At 34.3% G+C, this 22,570-nt stretch overlaps 1 protein-coding gene across 1 annotated transcript in view; it reads right to left on the bottom strand.

Moving 5' to 3' along the window:
• Nucleotides 1–22,570, bottom strand: part of FHIT (fragile histidine triad diadenosine triphosphatase) — a 564,596-nt gene that overhangs the window by 485,011 nt on the left and 57,015 nt on the right. Inside the window, exon 2 of the mRNA XM_032194486.1 lies at nucleotides 9,952–10,014. The gene's annotated coding sequence lies outside the window, so the exon portion shown is untranslated. The remainder of the gene's footprint in view (nucleotides 1–9,951; nucleotides 10,015–22,570) is intronic.

The following is a 22,570-nucleotide window of genomic DNA, read 5'->3' on the forward strand; positions in this document are numbered from 1 at the left end:
TTACCCATAGGTTTCACATGATCTTGTCTGATTCTGTAAGATTATTTTCCCTTCCAGAATGCTTCAAAATGTGTTTTTCTTTCTTCTGAATATTTAATCTGACATTTTATGCTTTCTGTTGATAAAGAGATTGAGTACTAGAAACCCTGGTACTTTCATTCACTGTAATTAATCAAATTACACCAAATGAATGTAACTTGTTACAAAACACAGTGAAGTCACTGCTCTTGAAATACCCTGAAGGCCAATGATTGGATAAAACTAGTACAAAACCCAAATGGTGATACTTTCTCTGAACTAGAAGAAATATTTTAATTTTAAAAATGCTAAATAAGACCTTATAGTATCTCAGTAAAATGCATATGGCTAAAAAAAGTCATAAAATAAGAAGCATAAAACTCCCATCTTTCAATACCAGAGAAAGCAAGTCAGAAATAACAGCTACAATACAGTGAAAGATGAACTTTTAGCCGAGAAATAAAGCACATCTTTAGCTGCTCTTCCTCCTAGAAGGAAATTCTTAAGCAATAAATGCTTATTATCTGGAAATAAAATACATAAGAGAATTCCACCCAGCAGTCACATGAATATGACTAAAACCACCAAAATATTTTCTCTTAACCACAAGTAGATTATAATTGACAGTGCAGGAGATTAAAGACAACTTCATTAGTTTTCAGTGCCAATCTGTCCTTACAATGCCATAATTATGACTGGTCAAGTTGATGTTTAATTTGAACACCTCTTCAGAATACTGATTATCTGTGTTTTGCAGACACCAGCAAATACATACATCAAAGCTTCACACTTCCACAGAATATTAACCATGATCCATTGTTCTTATATACTTTTTCAGTTGCAACTGAATGCAGTAGGACAGTAAACAAGTCTACTTAGTCATTTTCTTACAAGCTATTAGTGTAGAAACTATAACATTCTATTCTCCCAAGAAGCTTAATACATCATATGAATAAAAGAATTTGAAAAGATTAAGCATGAAATACATGAAAAAAAAAAATCGAAGTATAGCTGGGTCATGATTGGAGAAATTCCATTATTTCTTTGAGAGTAGATAGGAATGTATGAAAAACAAATTAAACAAAACAAAACCAAAAAACAATGCAAGTTTTAAAGAACAGACACATGGAAGCACTGTGCATGCATACAGCCTTCTCCACTGGGCACTTAGATTTTTTCTTAAAGATCATTCCATAAAATATTTTTGTATGTCAGAGAATTTTTTATTCAGAAATAAATTCCATTTACTAGTCATAAATAGTATTACCTCAAATAAACACGCACTAAGATAGTTAAAGGAAAAACAGTGTCTCTATTCACTGAATAAAAAGCAACATTTCTACATATCAAAACAAGTTGTTTAAGCATTTGAAATATATGAACCAACCTCAGATACAAACAGTATGACACAAAGAATTTGCCTCATATAGAACTAATATATCATAAATCTCAACAGAAGTCTACCAGTGCAAAGCACTCGTGCAATGAAAGCATTTGGAGAAGACTTCCCACCAGCTTTGGACCCTGAAACTAGGAAGTCCTTTTCTAACAACTAGAACATTTATGAACTAGAACATTTTCCGAGAGGTGGGAAAATTTCCCAAGCAACATGAGAATTTCATCACTGGAGGTTTTTTTTGTTTTGTTTTGTTTTTTTTTTAAGTAAGTTCAAAGATAGTAGAGGCAATGGCTACATATTTTATTTTGGGAGACTCACCTGGGCATTAAGAGTGGAAGCAGAAACTTAACTGCACAAAGATGTGTTTGACTTGATCAAACAGTTGATTGCAGTAGCTGGCAACTAGTCTAGCTGTGGACTAGCTTACTTCAAAAATCCCCTCCAAGCAACAAGCTGCCCATCCAGGCTGCAGAACATCTCAGTCCTGGAGATTTGAAGTCAAACTCACAGAATCGTACAAAGGTTTGGGTTGGAAGGGACCTTAAAAATCAGCTAATTCCACCCTCCCTGCTATGGGGAGGGACACCTTCCACTAGACCAGGTTGCTCAAAGCCCCATCCAACCTGGCTCCATCCAATCTGGCCATCCACTTCTCCAGATGCCTACCCATACTCTACCTTGAACAGAAGTTGGACTAAGATCACACAAAGACCCTTCCAACCTTAATTGTTCTATAATTTTGCTTTAAGTATAAAATGAATCTCATCAGTTATATCTTCACTATACCTGCTTTGTCTCTGGCCATGCTTGTGGTTAACCCAGTTCAATAACTATTATTCACACAAATCACGAAGTTTGATGTCACAGATGAGGTTTGGCATAAAGACAGTGTGAACTTTATGCCTCAAGTTACACAGCAATTCAGTGTTGAAGCTCAGAAACAAGACATCTTCCAATGCCCTAAATCTACTTTATTATATAGTACACTAATATAGATTTAGTAAATATAATATTAAAATATTAATTTGTTACTTTGTTGGTTGAGAAAATGTAGGAATAGATCGTAGCAACTTTTAAAATTTCTGTGATCACTTTGTAAAACGAGAAATTGGAAAACCAAAATTTCACCCTACTTATATCACAGTAAACTCAGAACTTCAGACATAGTTCAGAACTTTTTTTTTTTTTTTTTTTTTTTTACCTCAGAAGTCACTCTTTAAGCAAGCAGGGATTAGTAGCAATACAATGACTTACACTTACAATTAACTCTAATATCTTGCCAATTAACTAAACAGAGTTACATTGGTGCCAGTATCTAAAGAGAAAGCATTCTCATTGATCAACACCTCTGACAGAGCTTCTCATCATGCCAGGATACTGAGCAATAACAGTAATTTAATAATGCTGTCTGCAGTGCCCAGCCAGCAGCTGCAAGCATAGGAGAATAAATAAGACTTTCAATACAATCAAAATTACAACATTTCTGGTACAGTAGGAACGGTTGATGACAAAGCCTCCACAGATAACAAGACCTGGTTATAAAGTCCTTGAAAAGGAGCAGTACAATTAAAAACACTAAGCACAAAAACTTCGTACTTTCTGTTCACCTGGCTTTTTTAAATAAATCAGTTCAAAAACCACAACAAAACACATGCAGGTCACTTCACACAGCAAGTTAACAAGACATTGAACACGACTCCTTTTAGTATAGAAAAAAACAGAAGTATTCATAAGCTGTCAATACACAAATAAACATTGCTCAAACAACTGGGTACAGAATTCACTGCATCCAAAACCTGAGAAAATGAGAAAATGGTTACAGAGAAAATATGTGCCTCCTTTTCAGTTTTTATATGCACCCTATGCTCCAAATGCAGTGTATAATCTTTTTGGTTTTTTAACCTTTTTTTTCTTGTTGTTCTTTTAAAATATGAAATAGTGTTAAAGGTTCCATTAAAATGGATCTTATTGTCTTCGTTGGAGAACATCAACATCATGCTGAATCAAACCTCTAAAATTTCTGAACTTTCAGTATCTGCGTAAGTAATGACATAAACATTAAACTTGTTCAATTAAATGTACCGTAACAGGAGATAGTTTTCTAAAATTGGTACTGAATTTTTGTGTATGTAGTTGTTTTAGATGAGCAAATGTATTTTAAAGAAATTACCTCTTTTCCGATCAAGTTAACCATTATCTCTTTTGACACCCATTTAATTGGCAAGGATTCAGCCGCTCTTTCTAAATAATTCCATTTCCTAAGTACTAATCATTTAAATAGTTTTTGCTGTCTCCTGTCTGAGAATCTCCAAGATAACCTCTGTTGTTTTTCCCATTTATACCTGATTTACAAAAAAAATAAAATAAAAAATGATTAGATGAATGAAGGACCTCACAGCTTCCAGCCTCAAAGCACAAAGCAGAAGCAATTAGTTTATACACAAATGCTTTATCAAAAGTATATTAATATTTGAATCAGAGGTAATCTCTAGTTTTACAACACCTATAGTTCTCAGGTTCTATAGGTTATAGTTCTCAGTTTAAGGTGAACTATATACATATAAAAAACAACCAACTAACTAATATACATTGTTTAAGTATATTTTCTGCTTGTTTGTGTCTTTCCCCTTCCTCCCCATTTCCTTTATTTTTCCTTAGTGGGGATTGGCAAACAGAGCTTCCCCTTCCATCAGTTTTCTTGGTAATTTATAACCCAGAAGTAACATGTTATCATAGAAGTTTCCACACATTATTTCCTCTGTTAAAATCAATCTGCATTATGTTTCATTACCTTGGTTTTGATAATGCAAAATACTTCGGTAGTTAAGAGCACTGCTGATGGTGGGGATAATCATTTTGCACAAAATTAATCTCAAGGGTCCTCAGAGTAATGCAGATTTACCAGAGAAAACACCTATCCTATTACGCTTAGCAGTGCTAATTTAAACACTTACAGACAGAAAGATTTTGTTTGTGACAGGTATTTTAAGTTTGGCATCTTTTCAGAAATTAGAAGAAACCACACTCAAGCACTGTTTTCAGGTAAAGATAACAGCACAAAACTTAAATATCTATGTATTTGATAGCTTCATAAGTATTTAGAGTTCATATGGGTATGAGTTAGACAGTGCAAAAGCAAAACAGCCTTTAGAAGTGTTTCTTTATAAAAAGAAAGTAGTTCTCACAGACGTACAGAATGGTTGAGATCAGAAGGGACCTCTGTTGGTCCTCTTTTCCAATGCCCCTTGCTTAAACAGGGTTTTGAGTCATTCCTTTTCATTCCTTCTATTTATTGTTTTTCAGCACTCAAACTCAGCCTTGGCTTCTTCAATGGGATCTAGCATTCCAATGTGTCTGTGTTATGACCTCTAGGTTCTAGCCATTACAGAACCAACTGTATTGATATATGAAAGACAACCTATTTGACAAAAGACATTTGTTTAAAGTAAAGCATACTTAACTTGCCAAAACCAGATTTTTTTTGCACTCTGTCATACCTACAGTTACTGATTTGCCTAAACTCTTGAGCAATTTTGTTTTCATATTCTGTGTTCCACCAGTACCAAGTCTCAACCATATTGCTTCAGAATATAGATACTGCCAGAAAGCTATAGTACCCATAATACTAGTTCTTGGTTACTTGCTACACCCCGTAACTTGACTTTCACCTTGAGACACCAACTCTTGCTACAAAAGAAATAGATTGTTCCTTCCTTAATATGCAATGAAGTTAGAGTCTTTTCTACTTTGTCAGAGTTACTCCTGTTTTCCTTTGTTATTCTCCAAATTAGTAGGAAAAAAAATGATTATCACTTCAGGATCTAGCTGCTGGTGCTGTGATATTTTAACTATCACCCTTGCTGCTATAGCTGAGTGTGTTCCATATTAAAATCAATAGCAAAAGTCAAGCCACTAATATGAAAATGCAACTTCTGTTTTCAGTTAAAAACATGAATTCTCGTTTCCCGTAGCAGTTCCAGAATCTGCAGTTGCCATTCTTATCACTTTCACAAAGCTTTTAAACATTAATTGCATTAAATAATTAATTTGACATTAGCTAAGTAATCCACTGACCAAAGAGAGAGAAACTGGCACTGGAAAATGATTCATTTGGAGGTTAAATTAATTAAAAATAGTACAGTAGTGACAGAATTTAATCTCATACTTCTCATGAGTATGGAATCACTCACAGCTGCAGCAATTTGTGATAAATCCATGGAGAAATTTCATGATAGAAGAGGAATTAATTTGAGTCACCCCTAAGAGTATGTGTGTTCACTCAACAGTGCCTACACATTAAACAATATTAAAAATAAACAAATTGAATAAACCAAAAGAATCTATCATTTGAGCTAGCATGTGATATATATCATCCAATATAAAGATGAAATTATTTGCATCAATAAAATTTAGAGGATCACAGCAGTGACTGGGAGGATCGGAATATTCTTTACTGTCTTTATCTGTGTATCTGCTTCCTTGAACAGGTAAAGCTCAATCTTTATATTCTACTTTTATCAGGATGCCTCAAACTTCAAAAACTTGAAAAAAAAAAAAAAAGGGGGGGGGGGGGGGGAGGGGATGACTTTAAAACATGTCCCAGACAAGAATCTGTATGTATTTTAGAGTCAGGTGGAAAAAGAGAGAAAGATACAGAGCTGGAGACAACCATAAAGAAACAGACTACTGTGCTAAGTAATCTCAAAAATACAACCACTAAGCAGCAGAGCCTTAGTTACCCAACTCAACAAGGACGATGTACATTGTAAGATCATGCTTAGTATATACACATGTATGTATGCATACAGTGAAGCATATAAGCTACACGTTATACTCATTCCAAACTATTTTTGACGCTGATGAATGAAAAAGCCAGTCAAGTATTTTCTGATCAATGAAGGAGCTCTTAACTTAACAGACTGATTATCCTTTGATAGGAGCTTGATCATATTAACAAACTCCCATTATATTACCTGAATAGTCATAGCTCGAGCTCTAGCCCCCTGATGAATGAGTATAAGAAAGGCCAATATTCAATATCCAATCTTCAAAAAAAATTTTTTTTAAATCTTAAAGACTGCTTTATGTGACTCAGCTGCAACCACCACTCAGACAAGAGCAGAAGCAAAGCAGGCTGAACTGGAATAATCTTGCCAGGTTCTAGGCTGCTCATGGGATGGCTGAATGAGGAAAGACTGCCTTTTGTAGGAAAGAAGAAAGAAACAAACCAGTTCCACAAGGAGGAGTTCAAAATATGTTTAAAACGGAACTCCATTTGCTATCTTTATATTTGTGTCCAAGCAAGCCTATGTGAAATTGGAAGAATGAATGAGATAGAATGGTAGAACGCTGCTCATATCCTGAATACTGAGATATATAGATAGATAGATCAGTATGTTTATTCATATACTGAAATTACTACCAACTCAGAAGTCTAAAAGGATAGAGAGGGATCTCTGGGCCTGAATAAAAAGAGGAGCAACTGGATTCACAAACAAATTCAGTAGGAAAGAAACATCAGAAATAAGCACATGATGGAAATACAAGATATTCCAACTACAAGGACTGAGGCTTCTGCTCTAGCTATTGACCAATCCACACAATTCTTCTCTGCAGTTTAATACAAGAGCTCCTGAATACATGAACCTTCTAAAGTAAGGTTCTAACTATCCAAGTACACAGTGTATTTTGAGTGGAGAGTTGGGGGGAAAAATAAAGAAAGATATATAACTTGGAAGATTCTTTCCTCCTCACCTCTTAATAACATAAGGCTGATGACAGAACCTGTTATACCTTAGAGGCATATTGTAATAGAATACATCTACAACTGAAAGCCAAAGATGTTTTTGCAGCTTACACATATATAATCTAAATGGTTCCAAATTTACTAATGCAAGTCCTAATGACAGCATAGGCTGCAGCATGAATTGTACAATTCTGCCCAGAAGCCAAGGTAAATACTCATGTTAAGCATGCCATCTGTAGAAAAGAGATAATATTTTGTCCTGCTGTTGGTATTACTGGCAGAGTATGTTACATGTGTGAAGAGAAACTTTGACTACAGCTTATGGCAACAGCCACATTCGCTAGGTGGTACTGTCAGACAAATAATAGTAATGCTAATAACTAGAAGGAACTATTAAGATGAATCAATATATAATGAAATTATAATGCATATGTAAAACATTTTTGTCTATCCATTGAACAATTATGAACCACAGAATACAACTGATCTGGCAACATAGCTAAATTGTTATTGATTTGCACTGACATTTTTTTCTCCCCTCTTCTTGACAACATTTCTAGAACTTTTAGCTAACCAGATATTATGGCTCATAGCAAAGATGAAATCTATTATAAATTCTGCACATCTGCTGAGATATGCCATTCTGAAATTAACTGTCTTGAAACCTACATTTGAAGCACATGAAAGGCATTCAATTTCCTGATATGAACTCCTCTTATATCAATACCTAAATTTAAGATAGTTTGCATTCTTCTTCATGCTGCAAAACAACTAAAAAAAAAGTCTCTTTCCTCTGGGATCACAAGAAATCAAGACTAGTATTTTTGAACAGTTGCTCAAAGAGGAAGTCTTCATCTGAGAAGACTAACATTTAAGTGTCTGAATAAATAAGTGACATAAGTTCTAAATAAACATATGACACAATCAAGGCTTTTGAAGTCGAAGTCATGAAAATCCAACAATTAAATCTAAGTTTTATTAGTGTTAACGTAATTCCCCACATTTTTTAATAAGCAATTTAAATCTGCTTTAACAAGGATTTTGGCATACATTATAGACTTCTAACATCTAGTATAGACTAATGAGCTTAGACATAGATACTCGGGAACCACAAGTACTGCAGTTACCGATTAGAGATGGAGGCTAGCATCTCTGAAAATGATATCTCTAACACGGATTTCAAGCGTGTAAACAGGCGAATACACACTGACAAAGTTATAGTAACAAGGAGAATCTGGTGAATTATCCTTGCACCCAGTTACGATGCAAATATTATTGTTTCAAACAACATTCATTCTAGGATGTTAAAATCTCTCATCCCCACCCCCCACGCTGTTGGAGGTTCCTGTTGGGGAAAAAACATTGCATTTGTCTCACAGGCACTGAATTTATCTCTATGTTAACTATTCTTAAACTCAGCAGAGATATAGAGATATCAGATACGAGCATCACTAATACTAGTTTTGATGAGGGATGTAACATTTAAACTTCTTAAATTGGCATACTACTGCCTGATTAGTCTCCCTCAATCCTTATCACTAAATTATTTTTGTCCTCCGCTGTTAAAGTCATACTCCCAAATTTATCAGTCCACAATAAACCAATACCTTGTAACTTCAATAACACATTTCCTCATTAACTAGAAAAATCTATTTATCAAAGTTCCAGTCTCAGGCTTTGGCAAGATTTACACACAGCTAATAGACAGGACAGTACTGGGTCCCACTTCAAAAAGAAAACCACAATAACAGGGTTAGAAAAATGGTTCCTTTAGCCATTATCTATTCATCTGGCTCATCTGGAGAATTTTAGCCTTGGACTACCGCCAGTTTTGCCTCACCACCTGCTCATTAATACTCCCCCTTCTGTAAAACTTATGTGTTCAGGTGTTGAAGCTGGAAACATCTGATTAGGAAAACACCCAATACAATGAAAAGGTGAGTTAATATGCACTACACAAGCACAGAGGCAGAGGTCTAGTGCAGACAGGCCAAGACAGAAGTATGAGATTAACGTTACAGAACAAGAGTACAAAATAGGTCAAAGCCAGCAAGTCATTCAGGGGACAGAATTAACTTTAAGGAAAAAAAAAAAAAAAAAAAAAAAAAAAGCAGTTGGGCTTTGCTGAGAATGTTGTTTTGCTTTTTCCCTAACTCAGTACTTTTGGTTAAAATTAAAGTCTTTTCCTCTGAATTGTTTTTAACATGAAAGTCAGAATAGTTTTCTAGTATGTTATGACTTTGCTCGTACCCACCTCTGCACCTACCTAAAGTTAAAAGATAGAAATAATTGTTCTAATATGCTGCAAAGGACTTACATTTTTATCTGATACTTCACTTGATACTCAGGAAGAAAAGTATGTGTTTCATTGAAGATGCTCCTAAATTAAGTTTCCTTGTACAAATTAGAAACTTTGACATTTAAAATGAATTTTAATAGGGTAATAAACTCAGAAAATTTCATAACTCCATCCAAGATATGAGGCATCTCTGACCTACCCAACAGCTTACACTGAATGAAAATCATCATTAAATTTTCACGAGGCAGCAAACCATTAGATATTTTAGAGTTACTTGAGTGATAAAAACAAATATGAAGAAAAACAGTATCATCCATTTTTCAGTGTCTTTGCAAGGACTTCAGAAGAACTTCACAATATTGTGAATATTTGCATTAAAAAAAAAATCTACTTTTTATCTTCCTTATTCCAGAGTAAAACGTTACAGTTGAAACCAACCAGATTAAGTGCTCAGAACAGGAAGTAAATAACAAGAATGTCAATACTTACATATTTCCACCTAACAGTTCCTTGAGGCTTGACTTCTTAAAATGTGTTATTTGTATAGGTAACCTGAAAAATAGGAAACACCATACTCAGTACTTCTTGGCAACCAACACAACATAAAGATTTAACATTATTTCTTTAAAAAAAAAAAAAGTTACAATCTGGTATTCCATCAATTATGATGTTCTGAATATACATATTTAGATGAAATTCCCTTCTTAGATAATCTTTTCCTCAATTACTTGACTTATCCATCTAATTTAAGCAATCGCTCCACTCCTTTTATTGTGGTGACAGTTACACCTACAGTGATGATTATGTTTATATAGTTGCAGTTTTAAGAAATATTAAAAATTGGTCCAAAACAACAAATAATGCTGATTTTCTGGCCATGTTCATTTAAAGTGCTCCTCCTGGAAATATGACAATTTTATGGAAGAGAACCAGACTTGTTACAACAGCTAAGGACAAAAAAAAAAAAAAAAGGTAATAAAAATATTTTTTTTTTACTACAAGAAATTTAAAAGTTCCTCTTCTAAAAACTAGTAGACAAATTGGAGCTTATTACACTGAAAGATGGAAAATATGAATTGTGGAACAGAATGTTCGTGGTTTGCATCTGCAAAGAGCTTCATAAAGGATGCCTCAACACGTTTCCAAAAACACTGATTTAAAAAAAAATAAAAAAAAGGTAAGGGTGGAATAAGTGAATGAACATTATTAGAAGACTAAAACGTTCTTTATGTGACTAGAACAGACCTTCATTAGTAACAGGTTTCCTTTGCAAAAAAAGCTCAAAGCAACAACAGACTAATTATGTAAATCTGACTGCATACCTTGACAAGAATAGATATTAATTTAACATTACCAATGCCATACAAGGAAGTGAGACGCGTACCCAGTGCATAATGCACGCTATATTTAACAGTAAGACATAAAAGAATAGGTTTTCATTAATAAAAAATATTCAGTACTGGTTAAAGCTGATTCACCTTGTATACCTTAATCCATATTATGAAAGAAAATAAATGGAGTATTTACACAAAAGGAAAAAAAAAAAAGTCATTTGTCATATAACATCTTTTTTCAGTTTTTTTTTTGGCCACCAAGCCAAAACATTCATTGCTTATTCCACTGTCATGGAAGTGAATCCTGCAGAAACTTGTATGTAAGGATTTTCAGGGAAGAGGCAGTATTACTACCTTTTATCTTTGTGAAATTAAAACTATTACCAGGCTAGTCAATCTACTGCTGCAGGATTCTGTAAGTTCATTAACAGCATTGCTCAAATGATCAGTAATATGAAGAGCACTTACAAGATGCAAGAGAAATTCATGTACCACTACATCTTAGGTTATTCCACAATTCCACACACACCCTTATACACAATGATTTTTGCCATATTTCTCTGCAATAGGCTGTTGTTAAAAAATAAATAAATAAAACATAAAAATAAAATTAAAAAATCATGTTATAAAACTCTGTTGAAGAAAGGGCTTCCTAAAAGGCAGTCAAATGAGTTGCACATAACAAACTTGAATAGAGCCTAAGAAGTCAGAGTTGGGTGAGGAGTCAACACATACTATTTTCAATCAAGTAATTTTCACTATTCATTAAGACCTCAATGATTGGGTTCCCACTCTCCTCCCCATTAAGAACCATCAGGTACATCATCAATTAACATGGGGGTTTTTTGTTCCCTCTCCCTCTCCACAGATGCTATTTTTAGCGTTTTCCCCAAGTCTCCTTGGACTTCTTTCCCAACTTACTCAGAATCACTTAGATGAGCTCAGAATGGAAAACCTTTTTTTTTCCATTATTTTTAAGTATATATGTCATCTGACACCATCTATGTTTTGTAGCAGGTTAATGACCAAATTCTCTCATATTTATTCTGCATAAAATGCCAGGCATTATCCTCCTTCTTGTTGTATATATTTAATAAAATTAGAAACGCAGTTATGAAAACTGTTCCACATCCTCACACTTCATTATTTCACTGCTCTCACTCATCTTATTAAAAGATTGCTTTATAGATGCCTTATAATCAGTGTTTGTAGCTTGCTTTTTCTTTTTCTTTTTTTTTTTTTTAGCATTATGAAAGAGTAAGATTTATTAAAAAAAAATACTTTATTACATGTGAGATAGGCTTCGCTTGCAATTAAACACCTTCTGTTAATCCAACAAATATCCAGTAGGAAGCATAGAAATATTAGGAGACGCTACTCGTTTTGAACATAAAATCAGAAATGTGAAATGTGGAGCATGATACAGATACTGGCGCAACAATAATAAATACTATTCACAGAATCAGAGCCTTTCCCAAATTTTACATTGCATAAGTGAAATATGTTTTTAATGAAAAGTTATTTCTCAATTTTTCATCTTTAACTGATCATTAACACTCCTAAGATATCGATAATGATGACACTGCAGTGTAGCTTTTTTCTCTTTATTTGACAACAAAGCAGAACAATGTGAAAAGAGATACACATGAATACAAAACAAATATCTAAAAATAGCACTAAGAAGTTTTAGAATTAATGCCCTCAATTCTTGCACATCATGGAAGTTGATTTTAAGCAAATTACATCAATTTGAAGAGACAAAGAGCAGTAATAAAGCTGCAAGTTTCCTACTGCACTAAACAATGATAATGACCCAGGGAGCAGAACACCATAACCACACTTGGGTAAGGTCTTTCAAAAGAAACAGGATGATTTAAAAATTAGCATTACAGTATAGTCTTTCCACAAAGGAAACAAGATTCAGTATTTATTCTTAAAATAAGGAGACAACAACCTTTTTTTAAAACAAAAAATCTGTACACTTACTCAAGAAAATGAAATTAGAATATTTATATTCATAGATGTTAAACTGGGAAACAAACAAGTAAAGACATGACCCCTGATATTTGTTTCTGCTCCATTTATCCACCTGTTTTGACAAGCATCTAATTGAAAGCTGAAATATGAAGGAGACAAAAGTAGCACTGGCTACTTTAGATGTAAAGAAAAGCAGCACATATATACAGTATTATTTTACAAGATATTTCTCTTGTTCTGATTTATATAGGGAAATTATGATTTTTATCATTGGTACTTCCATTGGTTATTGCCAAATACTGTCTGGATTTCAAGATCTAAACTAAACTTTTTTTTTCTGTTTTTTTTTTTTTTAATAAGCCATGCCTATGAGGGGAAAACAAATTCTAGATTTTCATAATTCTCAACTTTTTTTCTCCTACTGTTTTTCATGTTCCTTGAAAACTTCTAATAAGAAAAATTGTCAATTAAGGAAACTGTCGTTTTGGTTAAAGCTTACCTTTGGAATGCCATATTATCATTTTTAGTATTCTAAGCCTAATCAGGGACTAAACCTGCTATATCAGATTATTTGTAAACACAAAACCAAACAGGATAGCTTAGTCAAGAAACGGCAAAAGGCAGATGAGAAGTTTAATAGAAACTGAAAAAAAAAAAAACATCCTTGCTACAGAGATGCAGTTGTTTTCACAAAGCTGAAGCCTACACAGGGTTAAGACCTCCAAGATACCACTGTTAAAGAGATGCAGACAAATTTCAATACAGACAGTTCCATAACTGTAGATGCATTTACCATTCTGAAGTATAAATGGCAGCACGACATAAAATCACAAAAGGTGCTTACCAGTATATTTAATTCTATACTACCGTATACACGTAAGTAATACTACTGGATGTAAGAGCTGAGCTGACACCTAAGACCAATGAATTATGTACCTTGTGTACAGACTGAGTTATGGGTCACCACCCATTACCCACAGTTGCACCTCAGGACCATAAAGAAGCTATACCACCAACATTCATACAATTTCTTGGGGATGTCAGTAGGTGCAAGTATAGTTTTTATTTATTGAGTCATGTTCAAGTTTATGTTTCAGTGAAACAAAAACACACACTGACAAAACCCAAGAACAGAACCAGAGTAAGTGCCGAAAGGAGTATTCTGAGAGCAGTTACTTGATGGGTTTTCAGACTAAGAGGTGACTAGAGAGTTGTTTGCACCTGAGTGAAAATCACAGTCCTTTGTTCAATTCCTAGTGCATTAAGAGAAACAAATTTATTTAGCCTTGCAAATAAATACACTCCTAATAACTGTAACATCCATTTCTTCAGGTAACTTCTGAACTGGATAATTGGTTAGGTTAAAAGAATAGTATTAAGCAAGTGCAGGACAGAAGTTGCCATCATCAGGGACAACATTAGCATAGGAAATGAGATGTGGGTAGTAATATATGGACAGACAGGATATCCTAAAATATAATGCAGTTTTCAAGGACAAGACTAGATCTCTATTGGAACAGAAGTTCAAAGGGCTTTTCTGAAAAGACAAGTTTTTCTTAGAAGGAAAACTGATTGTATTCTTAAAACCGTTACTTCCTTTGATCTCAACATTTCCAGGAATTTTATAATTACTGAACTGGTTAGTGGGAACTGTACAGAGAAGTTCATGTGTGGGAAACAGTTTGCTCCTATGCTTGCTGTATCTTATTTTTGCCCTCTGATCCACAGTGCATTCTCTTGTTGAAAAAGTAGGTATAGTATCTGCACTTAATCCACGACAAGAGAATTGCATAACATCAGCTATTCTATATGATGGGAGATGGGCTCATTGGTAGCATTCGGTAGCATGATCCCTGTTAGGACAGCATCATCGTATCCTACCACTAAAATGCATGCATTGCCTTATCTTGTTCTGGATCAAAAATACTTGTAAATACACAGAACAGGATTCAACCACATGAAAGAAACCACAAGATTTCTGCCTTTTCACAGAAGTGTAAAAATAAACAATTTCCTTCCTCTTTCCTCAGAGTAAAGGATAAAAATAATTTGATAATAACCTAGCGATGAAGAACTCAGTATACAACATAATTTTTTTTCCTCCTTTCCATTCAGTGCTAGATTAAACCCTTTAATTACATCCAAATTCCATTGTAAAGATATTCAAAAGTATCATGTTGTTCAGTTTGCTCTTTTTTCCCCATGCCTTTCCGATTGGAAGTACTAATATCTTTATTGTAGGAATGGTCCTTTAGGTGTAGCTCCAGTGTGACTCCTATTTTTACCTTTTTTCCTCATTCCTCTTTCTCACAGATATTCTCCATTACTTAAACTGGAACCTTTCTCCCTGACTTTTTCCTTTTAGAGCAACAATGAATTAAGAGGCTGTCAGAAGGATTTGATGGTCAGGGACCAACAAAGACATGAAGACAAAAATAACAGAGGGAGGGATGATATGGGATTCATGGCAGACAACCAAGCTAACTTTAGGGCAAGGAGATGTGAGGAAGAGGTTGCAGCAGAGGGATAAGGTCAAGAAACAACTGAAATGCAAGGACAAAGATCATAGAAAAAAGCATAGTAGGAACATGACTATAAACAAACTTTCATAGCTACGACCCTTGCTGTATGATGATGAGGCATTGTGAAGCCAGGTCCCGTTTGTTTTGTTATTATGGGGACTTGCGAGACTGTTACGGGTTTGTTTTAAATTAAAAAAAAAAAAAAAAAAAAAAAAAAAAAACACATGTAACCATGTAACAGAAAACTTATCCTTAAAAAGTGAAATGTGTTCAGAGATTTTAAATGGGTGATAGAGAAAAAATAATTCATTTCTGAACATGGTTCTACTTGCAGTGGAACAATACTTACTAGAATTTAATAAAGATCTTTTAAAAATAATTCTTTTAATTGCAGTATTATGAAATGTACAGAAGTAGCACAAACATTAAGTGATCTCCATTTAACTGATCAGTCCTTGTTACAAACCACTCTTTTTCTCATGAGAACGGAGAAAAGAGCGTTAGTTACTCTGGACAAATAACAGCACAGTATTAGAGCATTTTGAGGATTCTAAAGCTTTTAGAGATGTTATAATTATTTGGAAACTTTCCAGTAAGCACTAAATATCCAAAATAGCACCTGCAGTCAGCTAAGTTGAATTACCTGTTTACCACTTCTGAAAGTTAAAATATTACGTGAAGTTCACTGAAAAACTCAGTACAAGAAACCAAACATCCAGAGACCTTTTATATTTTTACAAAGTATTAATTTGATACACAGTGTTGAGAAAAAGGGTTAAGAAAGATGCAGATAGTTCTATCAGCTGGGAAAAGAAGTTTGTGTTAAATTTTTACTGAAGGAATTAGACTTTAATGGCCAACCTATGTAATATTCCATAAATCATCAGCAGAGTCTGGCCAAAAGAGCATAATAGTGAGGGATTTAACACCATCATCTTGCTAATTGAAAGGACCTGGCCTCATTAGGGTCATGCACTGCAAGTGAGAATGATAACACTGCAAATTATCACTGCTTTGCAGATGCCAGCATGTCCTACCTGTAAAGGGAATATGACCAAGCACACTGAATTCTATTAATTAAAATTTAGTTGTCTGTCATATCACATACCTCTCCCTCTCCCCTCCCTCCCCCAGCATACATGGTTTGTAGAAGGCTTAGAAACAGATGGGGGGAAAAAAAAAAAAAAAAAAAAAAAAAAAAAAAAAGTAACAATGTCAGCACACACCATGTTTTTCCTCAAAAATTAGAATCACAGAATGGTTGGGTTGGAAGGAACCTTAAAGATCACCAAGTTCCACCTCCCAGCCACCACATCAGGTTGCCTCATAGTGAAGAGTTTCTTCCTAATATCTGAATTAAACCTACCCTCTTCTAGTTCTAAAATGTTACCCCTTATCTACATCACTACACTCCCTGACACAGAGTCCCCTCCTCTCCAGATTCCCTTTAGGTACTGGCAGGCTGCTATAAGGTCTCCCCAGAGCCTTCTTCAGGCTGAACAACCCCAACTCTCTCAGCCTGTCTTCACTGGAGAGGTGCTCCAGACCCTTGATCATCCTCATAGCCCTCCCCAGGATCTGCTCCAACAGGTCCGTGTTCTGAGGGCTCAAGAGCTGAATGAACACAGTGCCCCAGGTGAGGTCTCACAAGAGCAGAGAATCACAGAGGAAAGGTGGAGAATCACATCCCTCAAACTGCCAGCTACACTTCTGCAGAGGTCTCAGTCATTTAGAAAAATGAATAAGCTGTTCCACATAGCATTCATATTGATATTCAAGTTAGTCCTATAGTGTTCTGGGAGATGACAAATGCGAGGTTTGTAAGCAGTGATGTATATACACAGTATCGACCCAACCTCACGAACTGTACTCATGGAGTTCTCCTTTACTTATACAAATAGTACCACTGAAGTCAATAAGACAACTTAAGCCAAAAACCTGAGTCGTACAAGAAAGAGTTAGAAAAGAATCATAGGGACTTCACAATGTAGTTTTAAGGAGACTCAGTTACCAAGATTTCTTCCACTATTTTTGAAGAACAGCATTCCAAATACACACAAGCAAGAGGATGCAACTGCTGGAAACAAGTTTCAGTTCCCTGTGGGTTATTCTCCCTTCGATAAAGGTATATTCAGCATATGCATACAAGAAGAATTCCACATTGCTGTTCTTGGCATTTAATTAGGGGGTAAAGGAAAACGTGCAGGACTAGAATTTTAAGTGTTGGTTTAATAACCTTTATCCAGCTCATTTCTGAATGATTTTCTTCCTCTCTAGAGAGGCTTCTAATGTCAAACACTGGTATTAAGGTGAGTCATGGTTACTGAAGAGGCACACAGAAGGCACATGACAAAATTATTAATTATGGGAAGGAATCAGAGTATTCATTTCACTCCATAAATGTTCTTCTAAAACAGAATATTTAATATTGAACTCAAATACTCTTCCAGTAGCCAATAATCTTACTGTTGTTAATAAAAGTTGGGGATTCAGGATACCACTTAAAACTGTTTCAAATTAGATTTTTAGAACATACAAGAGACTGAGAAGGCATAAACATTTATTATTTTTTTAAAGTACAATAAAATAAATTGGGCATCTTTGTGTCTAAGATAAGTTAAGCCACCTCAATACAGTAATTTTAAATACACTCATTCATATGAGTTTGCTAATGTTCATTTTTCAGATTCCTTACTTTCACATCAAATATTAAGAATGGGTCAGTAATATTTTCTGCTGATATCTGATATCCAGCACCGCATATTCGTAGACCGAAAGGTATATTAGAATGCATTTTATACTTAAAAGCAACACTAAAGGTTTGTTTTTTTTGTTGTTCTTGGGTTTTGTTTGTTTTGTTTTTGATGTTTTTTAATACACTAAAGAAGAAAAACAGTATGGAAGAGAGAGGTATAATTAAAAAATTTTCTTCCTATCTATAATTTTACATAAAATTAAGTCACAGTTATTATTTTCAAAATCTCACATAAAAGTAGTCTAAGCCACTGCAGCAGTATTTTGAAATCCAATAAATCCTGTAGACTTGGCCTGAAAATCTGAGACACCAACACAGTGTATATATCAATAAGCACAGTACCAAATCAAAAGACAGTTTTTCTAAGCATTCTAGCTTAGAGAAATTTAGGAGAACCTGAACAGACAAGAACACTTCCAGTCAAAACATCCTATGGAAATGAATTCAGTAGGCTAAATAAATAGAATCTATAAAGCCTGTGGAATTCAGTGCCATTGGCTGATATTTCTTTCAAATACATCTTTTCATATAGTTGTACTTCATTTGGAGCCCAAACACCTCATTGAATTCAACATGAAACTGTGGAAACAAGTAAAATCTTTCCCAGGTTTAAGTCTTATTTCTGGAAGCTACTACTAACAACACAGCATAATCACAAGTACATGCTATTAATCAAAAGTTTACATGTAAATACCAATTATAGTGTAGGGTAAGCAGATGCTTGATTTATTTTGCCCTGAAGGCAACTATTGTAACATACTACTTGTCAGTAAGTTTGTGAGCACAAAACCTGCTTCTGACTGCTTTCTGCTTCCACTAAAGCCAGGCATCAGCTCAGGAAAAATAAACATCAGCAGTTGGCAATTAAAGAAATTCATATTAATATATTGTAGCCACTGTCTTGTGAAATAAAACTCCCAGTTTCTGTCAAATTGGAATTTTCATGAGATTTGTGTTCTTACTTTAACCCATTTTATTTCTACTAAACTACCAATTATTGAAACTTAGAAATATGCGTTTTATGTTCTGTATCTCGCCCACAACTCGCTTCCCATGTGATAAAATAAGCACAAAGCAACTCCTCTATAAAGGTATTCTTACATATAACATTAAATTATTATGCAGTAGTTTATAATGACGACGCTATACTGGTAATCAAAGCTAATACAAATAACAGCTGTTAAAGAACATCAAATCCATAAGCACCATCTAGGCTAAAGACATTGCAGCCATTTCTTTCCCATGAAAGCTTTTTAATATCAAGCAGTCTATGTTTGTGTTTATAAAGCCAGTAGAACATGAGCAGAAGAAAAAAGTGTTTAAAATAATGACCTCTGCAAAACAATCTAATACTTTTTACATCCCAGAACAACAGCTATAATCGCACCAATTATCTGCTTTAATTCAAAAAAAAAAATAAAAAAAATCAGAGTTGAAAGATTCCTAAATGAACATTGAAAACCCTTTCTACTCTTTTTTCTCCATTCTCCCTCCCAAAGATTAACAAAGTCTGACATTTATCTCAATGCTATCTCATGTACATACCGATATTTAGTAGGAGCAGCAGGATTTCAAAAGTAAATGGAAAAAAAAGTTTTAAAAAAAGATGAATACATCAGCAGATTTGGTGCTTGATTTGTTTTCCTTAAAGCTGCAATACCCATGTTTTTAGTAATCAGAAAAAAAGAAAGAAAAAAAAAAAAAGCGCATCTGGTCCTATAAAGCTTTCCAAAAAAGGAGAAAGCTTTCTACAAAACCTTCAGAGAACTGTACATCGCCTCTCCACTGCAAAACCATAACGAGTCAATATTATACAAATTCACATTCAGGATGAAATCTGGTTAAGCAAATGAAATGCCATATAAACACTGAAACAACTAAGATATTCATCTCCACACCACTCCCAGTCACATCTTTTAACAGAAGTTTCAGATGCAATTAAAGCAGTGCTACTATCAGGAATGTAGTTTCATTAAATGTAATTTCAGGAAGCTATCACACTGCCATAATTAACAGAATGTGAACTAAAACAAAGCAACAAACAAGCACAGGCTTTAGCCAGGGACTTGCACATCAACATTGGCTATCACCAAAACTTTAATTAACCCTTTAGATACAATTAATAAATTGCAATCCTGCAACGAAACCTAGAACAGAATTCCAATACAAAATGTAATTCATTAACATTAGACAACAATCTAAATAAATCTAATTATATGACCTCTCACAAAATTTAATCATATTGTATGCTTTGTGTACTTCATATCAAGCAGTGCATACTAAATCAAAGACAATATCTTATTTCATAAGTTGCCTTACTACGTGTTGCAAAAAGGCACACACGGTTGTTATCCTTAGATTATATTTTTATCTTAGCATGACAGTTCTTTGAAAAAAAAATGTTAAGACTTCTTGACTAGTGAATTTTATCACTGCAAAATTTCTGTTTTAAAATTGAGCTCACCTTTAGTTCATAAAATGTACAAGAGTAAGCTGTGCTACCAGTCACACAATTGCTAATCATTATAATCTAAACAAGCATCTCCTATCATATAGCAGCCTGTACCTCCGGTCCACACCTCTAAGTTCATCCTGCCTGCCCTCCTGCTTGGTATTTCCTTGTCCTTTCCTCTTCCGTGTCCTGTGTGCCTTCTATTTTCTAACTGTTATTGATCATCCATATGTTTTCCTTTGTTTTGCAGTTCCTTTCTTTGGAACAGAGCTGGCTGTGCCTTCTCTTCCCTAATTCTCAAAGGCATTAAACAAACTCTTGAGCATCATCATATCGTCACTTGTCACAGTTACTACATTTGCGTTTGATTCTCTCTCACCTGGTGAAAACACATGTGCAGAACACTGGTTTTATTATTTAAATCCTGAGAGAAATCACCATTCTCCACACTACTGGAATTCCACCCCAAAAAGAGTTAAATGCCCCCTATTTTATGCAGCCTAATCAGCAGGGACAACAATCTCCCCCTAGACTACAGAATGATTACTTGCAAGGCAATGTTTTATATCTCATGTAGAATATTTAACAGGATTCAAAAAATCACACTGAGTCAAGAAGGAAGCATAACCATTTTTAATTAACAAATAAACTTTCTAAAATATCCCCGTGGATATCTCGTGCTTCCCTCACCCATGGTCACAAAAGAAACACACAGTAAGGAACTCTCCCTATTTTCCACTGTCCTTTCTGCATTATTCCAGTAACTTAAAATACATTATTTTCAATGTGCACATCTCAAGTTCACTATGACAGATATCTAATGCTTCATTGGAATATTTGTATTGCCAATATTTACTCTAAACTTGATTGCAGACCTACACAAAATACAGATTCTTAAACATAACACATATTGCGGCCCTTGATTTTAATACCTTTAATGAAAGCTATATACCAACTCTAATCCTAAAATGCTGGTAGCAACGAGTAATAGCCACAGTGTCTCTTACAGTTGCTTGTATATTATTAGTGAACAAAGCACATGCATATAATATATTCCTGTGGAATAATTTATGACCGTATCCTATGGTAATTTAATATTTTTTAAAAGCTATAACAATGTATTTATAATTAATCTGCTATAGTCTGTAAATACCTAAATCTGTGTAATAATTTCTTACAAATATCAGTTACTGCAGTTTAAAAACAAACCAAGTCTTTTGCTGAATTAAAGCCAAGGGGCATTTTAGACTTCCAAATATGCTGAGCAGGCTTCATTATGAATTGCACCTTTTCACCTTTGAACTAACACCTTAATCATAATTTCAGCAGGAAATTCCTGTAGAAGAAAGCACAAAATAATGCTAGCCTATCAAATATTATTTAGACTTCCAAAATGAAATATTTCCATTGTCAGATTTTTTTTTCTTTCAACATTTTTGTCTAGAAAACACTTTATTTGTATTACAGAAAGTCTGTAGCATTCTGTGTTCAAGTTAGTTTGCCCAGTACTGTCCTACTTCTCACAAAGATCAGAACATTTAATTTTGCCAATGAATTACATTCATGGAAAGCACAAGTTGTGAATGCCAAAGGCTGTGTTTGTCAAAAATAAGACAAACAATACATTCTTTAAAACATGACAAGTAGTTTTTATGAAAGCCATTTGTGCTCTTTCCATTACAGGAAAAGAAATCACAGTGGGAATACTAAGCTCAGCACCTATTTGGCAGTTCGCTGACCAGACATGCTATTAACTATAGAAAAGGTTATTTCTGATTTTTTTCTGTTAAGTTTTGATTTTTTTGAGGATTACAAATCCAATGATGAATGCAATTGCAAACTACTTATTAGAAATAACATGAGTATATTGTCATCCCTGCACTCTATTATTTTATCATATCATTTTATCATCAAATGTCTTACTTCCATAGCTTCCATTATGCTCCTTTAGCATAGAACTTACTCTGTGTTATCCCTTTCTCATTTTCTACAGGTTCCCTTCACCTAGCTAATTACTCTTCCTCTAGGTTTACCTTTAAAACCTTTTCTTTGATCCCCCCAAAAAACT

This window comes from Aythya fuligula, chromosome 10 (genome assembly GCF_009819795.1).
Source record: "Aythya fuligula isolate bAytFul2 chromosome 10, bAytFul2.pri, whole genome shotgun sequence".
NCBI classification, from domain to species: Eukaryota; Metazoa; Chordata; class Aves; order Anseriformes; family Anatidae; genus Aythya; species Aythya fuligula.